This window comes from Sciurus vulgaris (genome assembly GCF_902686455.1).
Source record: "Sciurus vulgaris genome assembly, chromosome: 2".
NCBI classification, from domain to species: Eukaryota; Metazoa; Chordata; class Mammalia; order Rodentia; family Sciuridae; genus Sciurus; species Sciurus vulgaris.
This window is the reverse complement of record NC_136462.1, coordinates 188,417,650-188,427,521: the sequence shown is the minus strand read 5'-3', so window position 1 is coordinate 188,427,521 and position 9,872 is coordinate 188,417,650. Positions and strand designations below refer to the sequence as shown.

Genomic DNA, 9,872 nt, shown 5'->3' with positions numbered 1-9,872 from the left:
GAGTTAGGATTGTGGATGATTTAAATTCTCTTCTTTGTATTTTTATTGTGTTTTCCCAATTTTCTGCAAATGAACATTTTCCCTCATAATCAGAAAACCCTCACTACATGTACATTAAAAAGAAGTAATTTAGGAGAGAAAGCATGTGTGCTGGTGCCTGCATGCACCTCTCCTTTCTTTTCCGATGCCCCTTTGCTGGGCCCCTTTGTTGGTCTATCTCCCGGTTCTTATGCAAAGGGATGGCATTGTCCATTTCTGCACCTCAGATATGAAAGCCCAGTGGGACTGTCGGTGAATTTATTTTAGTGTGGTGCAGGCAATTTTCTGCGGGGATAAAAGCCAGCCTGAAATGTGGGCTTCCCCTTCAGGGGAATAATTAAGAGTAGTTCTGGGGTTCTTTCAGGAAGGAGAGGCTCAGGGAGAGAAGGAAGTTGTTCAACAAAGACTGTCGGGAGGACAGGGCAGAATCAGGAAGTGAGAAGTGCTTAAAGAGGCTGCGATTCCAGGTCCTTCTGCTTCCTGGGGCCTGACACAGAGAGGGCTAGCTGTGATACTGCCCAGAGCTGGGATATTTCTGACTCCTCCTCAAAGCTTTACTGGACTGGTCATCGGCCTGATCTTTAGTCTAATAAAGGCACCTCAAGAGGGAGAAGAAGAGGAGGGTGTTTCAGCAGCAACCAGGTGAGTGCCTCTTGTGTACCAGGTGGGCGTCTTGCAGGTGCCAGGCCTTGTTTGTTCCAATGATGGTCCAACCTGCCTTTTACTAACTGTGGTTGTAGACAGGGTACTTACCTGTTTCCATTTTCTGTAAGGTGAGACAGCACAGTCTCTACTTCCTGGGATACTTACCTGTTTCCGTTTTCTGTAAGGCGAGACAGCACAGTCTCTACGTCCTGGGACAGGTGGGAAGATAACTAAGGCTGGGCAGTCTAAGGCACTGTGCCCATATGCTTGGGCTGCATAATGAACACCACAGACTGGTGGCTGAAATGATAGAAATATGTTGTCTCACAGTACGGGATGCTAGAAGTCTGAGATCAAGGTGTCTGCCAGATTGATTCCTTGGAGGGCTGTGAGAGGCAATCTGTTCCAGGCCCCTCACCTTGGCTTCTGGGCAGCCATCTTCTTCTTGTGTCTTCCTGTCTTCTGTCTGTGTCTGTGTCTGTGTCCAGATTCCCCTTCCCTATAAGGACACCAGTCCTATTGATTTAGAACCCACTTTACAGACCTCGTTTTAACCTCATTAGCCCTATAAAGACCCTGTCTCCAAATGGGGTCACATTCTGGGATACTGGGAGTTAGGACTTCAACATAAGAACTTGAGGGGTCATAATTCAACCCATAACAAGCAGCCATAACATCTGCAGCAGAACGCTAGGCAGATCATTCACCATTCCTACAGGGGTTCTTCAGAGCTCCGACTTGTCTGCTGCTCCAGGCCATCTCGAGTTGCCATGGTGCTTGTTTCCTGGAAAGGCGACAGCACAGTCGTTCTTGCCTGAGTCACATGCTGACATTCCTGTCTGTCTCCCAGGGCTTGATCCCAGACAGCTCAACATGTTTGCCGTCTCTCGGTTGCTGGCCGGTTTCCACCGCACAGGGCCGCACCATTCAGATCCCCCTGCCTGCTGAGAGCTGGGGAATTCATTTATTCTATTTATTTAGCAACAATTTCTATTATGCCTACTGTATGCTAGGCATTATTCTAGGTGTTTTACAAATATTAACTCATTTAATCCTCCAGCAACCCTAGGAGGCAGGTATGATTATTACCTCCTAGCTGAGGAAATTGAGGCATGGAGAAATTAAATAATTTGTCTGAGGTTTCATCAGCCAGAGGTAGAGTTGAGATTTGACCCCAGGGGATGTTTCATTCTGAATAATTACACAATGAAGGGAAAGTAATAGGGAGGGACATAATCTTTGGAGTCAGAGAAATGTGAGTTTGAGTTCCAGCTACTGAGCAGGACTGGAACTTTCCATCGCTGCTTGTTCTACCTAAGACTTAACTAAAACAGGCTCACCCCCCCCCCCCCCCCCCCCCCCAGTTCTCTGGTCATGTTCCATGATGTCATTTGAAGCCTCTGATGATTGGCTGGGTGGACCTGAGACATGAGGTTGTCCCATCTATTGGCTGAGACCCATCAGACACATGGCCAATCAGATTTCTCCCTCGGGATGTGAACCAGAGGTTTGAACAGTGAAGACAGGGAGTGGGAAGCTTTTGGTCAAGAGGTGGTGTTGAGCTGGTTATTTTGGGACATCTGCAAATCAGAGTTAAGAAGGCAAAAGAGGACAAGAGTGTTTGAAGGAGAATGCTTTCAGAGAGGGAGAGAGCAGAGCAGGGCCCAGAGAAACAGAGATGCCTCATGCCAGGGTAGAGGTTGTCCCTGGAGGGGCGCCGCACGCCACCTCTCACTGTTGGTGCCCCATCCTGCCAGCTTCTGTGAGTGTTGCTGCCAGGGCCGTAGGGTTTTCCCTTCTCAGGAGAAATCTTTGACCTAAGGGCTTCCTGGCCAGGTTGGTTAGTTCCTCCTCCTCCAGCAACCAGCTGTCAGTGACCCACATGGGGTACAAAGGAGCAGCCTCCTGGCCGCAAGTGGGGACCACCTCTGTGGTGCCACTTGTACTCAAGCTGCCCTGGGATCAGTAGAGGCTGGTCTCCACTGAGAGGACATCTGGCTTAGCTTCCTTCTTTCCCCTCTGCTCCTCTCTCCCTTTGTCCTAAGAAGCTGCTGCAGTAAATCACTTGCACAAGAATCCCCATCTCGGGGGCAAGTTGGAGTCCCAAGAAACAGAGACAGATGGCTTGACTCAAGTGGTGTCCACTTTAAGGCTCAGTAAGAATTGATCTAGGATGCTAGGTCATCTATTTTCTTTACAGTGATCCTTTGAATTTGAGTCGGCATGAGGTCTGTTTCTTGCAGCCAAACCAGTCCTATTGAGTGGCGTTTGGAAAGATGCTCAACCTTCTCAATCTCCCTCCACCTGAAAATGGAGCCCATTATCCTCCAGCCTCAGCCCTGTGCTGATGATGTCCTAAGAGATGCAGGTGCTGGCTCCCAGCACTGGGTTTGCCCTAGCACAGGCTCTATTAATGAGTTCTAGGATTCTCTTTTTTAAACAATCTTCTCTTCCTGCCCTGCTCAAGCTGTCTCAGGCTGGGGAAGTCTAAAGAGAAGATACCAGAGTGCTTGTGATTTTCAAAGCCCCAGGAAATTGTGGGAGTTCAAAGAGGTCTGAGTTTAGAGTCCCAAAGACCCAAGTTCAACTCTCTAGCCCATTGCTTCTCGAGAGAAAATGAACATACAAGTCACCTAGGGATCTTGGTAATGGGCTGACTCTGAAGGTCTAGGTGGGGCCCTCATGCTGCCTGTAACAAAGCCCCAGGGGACGCTGCTGGCCCATGGAATAGCAGAACATTGAGCGGAAAAAACATGGTCTCTCTTTTGGTCCCAGGGGGACCTTTTCATTTCCCAAACAGCCTTCATGGATGGACTCCACCTTTCCATTCAACCTGCACATCCTGTGACATGTGGCTCTGGCCAATGAGGAGATCTCAGGGGTTGAGGTGGCTGGGAAGACCATCATTGTCAAGTGTAGTGTGCCTTAAAGAGCTAACTGGAGGGGCTGTGGGGCTCCTGGAGGGGCACTGCCCCCTGGAGAGGGAGTCAGGAGGCCTTTTTGCAGGAGACAAGTAGTTGGTCTATCACTGCCTGGATACCTCCTGATTCCTGCTCCTCTGCTCCTTTAAGCGGGAAACTCGGCCCTAGAACCCAGGGCTACTGGTTGCCTGATGTTTTATTTCCTGTATTCTGCACTCTGGTCCAGGTGCACTTCCTTCTGGATGAGACCATCCACAACTGAGCCCACCATGTCCCTTTGGCAGTGGCCTTGAGGGCACTAGCTCCCTACACATTGAGATCTCATCCTGCCTGCCACTGATCCGGGGCCTGTTTTGACAGTGTGTGACTATAATGAGAGGTTCAGGCAGTTCCAGATATGAGAAAAAGGTTGGTGTTATTTCCACAACATTTAATAAATTTGCTCCTTTCATTAGAATCCTGGCCAAGTCCCTGCAAACATTCCCCCTTCCAAACTGAGATCGGTTTTCCTTGTTCATTGCTGCAAGCAGCTGGGCTAGGTTTCCTCCATCTGCTCGTTCTCTCCTTTGCCATTCTCCTTTCTCTGCCCCTCTTCTTCCCTTGGGGTTGGGAGAGGGGAGGCATTGTCTCAGAAAGGCCATGGATGGCCTGAGAAGGGAGACGGAGGGCTTCTGTTCCGTCGGCACAGCCTGGAAGTAGCTGGACACAGAACAGGCCCTTGATTGATTAATGCTTTCTTTAACGTGCTGAGAATCCAGATGTGCCAGCTTTGGTCTGGGAAGAGGGAGGTAACAGCAATCAGACACTCCAGCTGGGTGGATCACACTTTCCTTATCAATGGAAGCACTGATGCACACGCGTGTGCACACACGCGCGCGCTTGCGCGCTTGAACACATCCTGGTCTTCTTCCTCCTGAGAGACCTAGTCTTACTGTCTTCAGGGGAAAGGCCTTGGTCCAGGTCCACTGGAAACAGAAGAATTTGCCTCCAGCTGAGATGGAAAGCAGGAATAGGTGATTTAACTGAATATCCCTATTTCTCTCCAATTTTCAATAGAAATTTACGAATGACTCCTCTTGCTAATGACTGTGTAACCATGGCTGAATGAGGTAAGTGGCTAAGAACTTGAGATGATCTTACTGCAGCCTTCAGTGACCAGCCTAATGTGGTTGTGGCCAGGGCTGGAGAGCACAGAGGCCACTTCTGCCTTTGGACAGGGTTTATGGTCCATTTGCAGTAGAGTTCACCATTTGTAGCTCATCGGTGAGTACAGAAGGGCCAATCACAGGTCTGACTGATTGGGGAGAGATATGGTGGCCCTCACTGACTCCCTCTCTCCTCTTGTACCACAAGCAAATTCCCTGAGAGATGCAAAAGTTTATCAGAGAAAAGTCGCCCTTTGGAACTGCTCAGGCTTCAGACTGAGATCCCAAAGGGTTCCGCTGCAGCTTTGGCACCTGCCAGTCACCCCACTGCCCTCTCTGTGGAGGCCTTTGGTAGGTGGTGACCTGGAGTGGGAGTTAACTCAGTGAAAGGGGGTGCAGCATGGGAAGAACATTCTAGAACTGTGCTGCCCTAAGAGTGACTGTAGCGAAGGGAAGCAGTATAGGGACGAGGACAGTGGTGGCCAAAGGGGCTACGGTGTGCAGGATTTGGAGACCAAGACTGGGGACTTTGTCTTTAAGGTCACTGAGAAGCCCATGGAGGATTTTAGCCATCAACTGCTGTAGTCACTTTCGTGCTTTTGAAACCTTCTCCTGGCTTCCACGTGCAGAACAGAGTGCTGGGGTAAAAGGCAGGAGAGGAGAACCTGTTATCAGGCTACACATCACCCCGTGAGAGCGAAGGCCAGAGCGGAGGCCAGGGTATCAGAGATGGATTGTGAAATTAACAAGATGCCGTGGTTGATCAGGTGCTGGGGAGGGAGTGCGAAGGACCCTGAATGGCTGGCATGAGAGGCTTCTTATCAACCATAGGGAGGGCTGGAGAAGGAGAGTGGTCTGGGGAGTGTGGATTGACGGGGAAGGAGGCGATTTCTAATCCATCCCCTTTTCACTTGGATTATGAATCTCCTTGAATTACAGGGCAACGGTCGAACCTGCAGAGAAGACTGATTTCCTGGTACACTCCGCTCTGTTGTCCCCATAACCAGTGAATCCTTGTGACATCGGCAACCACAAGGGACTTTGTGATAAAATCTTTTTGACATTTTAAACATCATATCTGAGGTCAGAAGCCACTGTAATGCAAGTAGTGACATAAATTTGACTGTTTATTAAAACAACTTCTGCACCTGATCTTAGTCAAAGGGCCAAAATACCCTCATGATCAAAACTACTTCTTATTTCTTACCTAATCGGACACAAACCACTGGACTGAGTCAGCAAACTTTTGAAGAGTTGTGTGTGTGTGTTTTATGTTTAATCACCTGAGAATTTGAAAAACTGGAAATTTATTTTCTTGTTCTGATCATTAGAACATAGCTTAAGAGCTAACCTACTTTAGTAATTTTGTTTTTTAAATCTGGGGGACATTTTGAGGGCAAACAGGAGCCAGAGGAAAGCTTAGCATCGCCGGTCAAGGAAATCAGCACCGGGGGAGCTGTTTGATGTGGAAGAGAGGATCAGCATCCTCTGGAGGGTGTGGCCCCTCTGTGTACCTGGAAGATGTCAACGATCCATAGCTGGTGCTGCTTCTTAACTACAGAGTCCCCTGTACAGCAGGGAGGAGCCCTGGCCTGCGTTCTGAAGGTGAACGCAGAATATGCTCCCGTCCCCTTGGAACATGATTGCGCTCGGCTCCCTGGATTCTGAGTTTCTCCACATTTATATACACTGTTACCCAGTGAATACCTGATTAAGGAATGCAGCTGCCAAACGAATACATTTGTTGCTCATCAAATGGCACCACAAAGCCAGTGATGATGGAGCTTATTAAAAACCTTCTTTCACTCCATGAAAACCCCCCACACGTCCCAGCCAGTCTCAATATCGAAGCTAATGAAATGGGTAACCAATACACAAAGAGATGTATTCAAGAGCAAATTAACTGCCTCAGGAATATGCATCATAAAGACTGCAGCCTAGAAAATAAATAGACAGTGTATTGGGCAAATTGGCCTCATGGTTAAGTGTTGATGGATTGGAAATATTGGCGGAGCTTCTTAAGAGAGCAGGTAGTGTGGGATCCTAGAGGGCGATGAAAAATCTGGCTGGGGCCTCTAATTTCTAGAACTGGGAAAGGGTGAGAAGGTGAGCAGTCCTGAGTACTGGCTCTGCGCTGGTCCTTTGTGTGTATTGCCACCGAATTGCTACGTCGGCCCAAGCTGGATCTCGTGTTTTTGGCCTCACCTGCCTGTGACCACATACTGTGATCATATTGTGAGGTCACCCAAAGAGATCTCGTTTTCTCAGTATGTCTAAACTTTAAAGCAGGAAATACCACCTTTTTTTTTTCAATCTAATAAAGAGAATGAGCCCCTCTTAAAGTGTTTCCAGACGTTTCTGAGCTCCCTTGAGAGACTCCTGGCTCATGATCTCTGCAGTTTATTCTGCCCGTGGGTCCCATCCTGCTGGTGCATTGCCTCAGTGGCCACTGTTCTGTGGTCAACCTGCAGACCAGAAGGGACGGCAGCCTGGAGGCTAAGTAGGCACTCGCAGCTCCCCAGCCGCCTCAGCTCAGTGCAGACACAGGAGCGTGCACACATACACACTCAGCCTGATGAGAAGGCAGCGAGGGTTGAGAGTCAGGATTTGGACTGGATGAACTTGGGTAAGTAACCTGATTCCCCTGAGTCCCTAATGCCTCCCCTGGAAAGTGGGGGTAATGTTGTCTCCTTCAAAGGCCTGTTGGGAGGAGCTGATGAAATACAGTCAGTTGTTCCTGAGTCCTGATCTATTCCATAATTTTCATAGAACTTCTTTCTTTCAGAAGCAAGGGTTCATTAAAAGTAAGGTCACTGTGGCTGAGAACCTGGCTTCTCTGCAAAGGGGCTGAACCATCTGATTTAATGTGCAGCAAGACCACAAGGAGACAGCAATCAGCAGCCCCAAGTGGTGAAACACACATGCCTTGCACTTTCTCAAATAGTATTTTCATTATTCTGATTATCATGATTATTTTTAAAGGAAAACTAATGAGTTGTTTGGACTTATCTTCTGACCCATTCTGGGCTAATGGACAATAAATTTTCAGTTGGATTAAATTTTCAGTTGTATTCCAAAGGGCTGCAAGCACCCACTTATTCGTTGGTGCATGTCTTGGATTGGGCTCCCCCACAGACAGGGGTGTGGACGCAAGTGGTCTTACTTGGGAGTCAATTTGAGGCAGCAGCAGTTGGAGAGTGAGGCTGTGGGATGGGGGTGGGGTGAGCAGCTGCCTGACTGAGCAGCTTCCTGCTAGTGGCGGCCGAGGGGCTTCTGGCGGGCAACACTGGGCAGGTATCCTGGTCATTCCATCTAAGGGGTGAGAAAGCCAGGGTATTTATCCACCGGCTGTGGTCAGTCACTCCTGAGGGTTATTCCTGGGGACATATACTCTTCAATATTTCCAGTCTGCAAGTTTGGGTGCTTTAAAAGGCTACTGAAAAAAAAAATATATAGCCAGTGTGGCTGGTGTGTGGTATAAAATCATGCAGATTAACTCGAAAAGATAGCGTCAGGGACATTCTTATTTTTTGGATATTTTTTCTTTTTATATGGAGATGTCGTCTTTTGCCTATTTGCACTGGAAGATATGTATTGGGATTTTTTAAAGTAAAAAAGTTGAATGAATATAAACCACACAGGGAATACACGTATAAATTTTCCTTATAAGCAGTTCTTGGTCTCTCATGAAGCTGCCTGTTTACTGTGGGCTATGAGCCAAAGGATTGGGGGTTTAATCCCATCTTAAGCTGGTCACTGCTCCTCTCTGAGCTTCAGTTTCCTCATCTATAAGGTCAGGAGGGAAGGAGGTGGGAAGAATCATCTGGTCTGTCCTCAAATCAAGACTGCTGACGCTCCTTGTGGGGAGGCTAGCTCCTCCGCAGCTGTCCCGGTGACTCTGGAGGGCTTCCTCATCTCCTCTCCTTTCTTGACTTGGTCTTGGCGACCGAGACAGGGAAGGAGGAAAGAGTCTCCTTTGGCATTGCCACTGACATCAAATGGTGTTTTGGAAATCCACTTTGAATATACGGTAATGCCAGGAGCTCAAGTCCATGATCTGATGGCAGTTTTCTTCATAGTTATTTCTATTTCTTGCAAGCAGACATCTTAGGAAAAGAACAGTTAACAGAATCGTAAAATCACGAGCAAGGCATTTGTATTTGACTGTGCCGGACTTGGGAGGGAGAGAGGAAGCAAACTTAGACCTTTTCCAGGCAGCCGCCAGGAGTCACGGGAAGCCCCTGGAGTGAGACCTTCAGCCGGGGGGCAGTATCAGGCCTCTCTGAAGCTGTTTCCTCATCAGCAAAATGGAGATGATACCACTCCAGCTGTACTAAATAAGATGATATGTGCCAAGTGTCTGGCACACAGTAGGTGCTCAATAAATAACAATGATTCTTCCACTCCTTCCCTGGGCATGGGGAGACTGCTTTCCTTCTGAGTCAGCCAGTGACTCTCTGGCCTTGTTTTGCTTGGGTAGTATTTAGTTGTCAGCAGCAGAGAGTGTCCAAGCCCCCGGACTCTCCTTTCCCGCTTGCATGGATACAGGGCTGGGCGGTAGATGCCAGCTTGCTCATCCAGGGAGGCTGTACAATATTCTGTCAGGCAGGCGTGCAGAGAAGCTCATTTTTCTTGCCTTCTCATGTGGTTGGGAAGGGATGTGCTTCCTGTGGTACTTGTCCCTTGCTGTCTGAGCGTTACTCATGGACCTGCTTTGGCCTTGCCTGGGATTGCCTGGGTTGCCCTAGACTCACCTCCCCTTTCTGCCTGGGGCAGGAGCATCCACCACGCAGGCCGTATTGGCCCTTCCCAAACTCCTGTCTCCACCCTGGAGCACTCCCTGGGGTTCACACTAGACGCCACCATCGGGATGTCCCCAGACCCCACCCACACAACATGTCACAGATGGAAACCACTGGCTCCTTCTCTTTTTTGGGTCTCAGCCATTGGCGGCCCGGGCCACACATTCCCTGGCCCCCAAACCTGGTAGCCCACCCTACGTCTTGTTCTTTGTCACTGTCACATCCCACCCATCAGGTCCTCTCTGTGTTCTCATTCAAATCTCCATCAAATGTCCTTCAACTTAGCCCAGCCACCACCTCCCTGGGGAAGGAAGGTTCTC

The 9,872-nt window shown here is 48.9% G+C and overlaps 1 long non-coding RNA gene across 2 annotated transcripts; it reads left to right on the top strand.

Moving 5' to 3' along the window:
- Window positions 1-536: 536 nt before the first annotated feature.
- Window positions 537-7,686, top strand: LOC306654142. 2 transcript variants are annotated; one of them, XR_013761885.1, is made up of 4 exons: window positions 537-681; window positions 4,662-4,714; window positions 5,291-5,517; window positions 5,690-7,686. It is a non-coding gene; the product is annotated as an uncharacterized lncRNA (long non-coding RNA). The 2 variants fall into 2 exon arrangements; XR_013761886.1 differs by having other exon boundaries at window positions 5,291-7,686.
- Window positions 7,687-9,872: the final 2,186 nt, after the last annotated feature.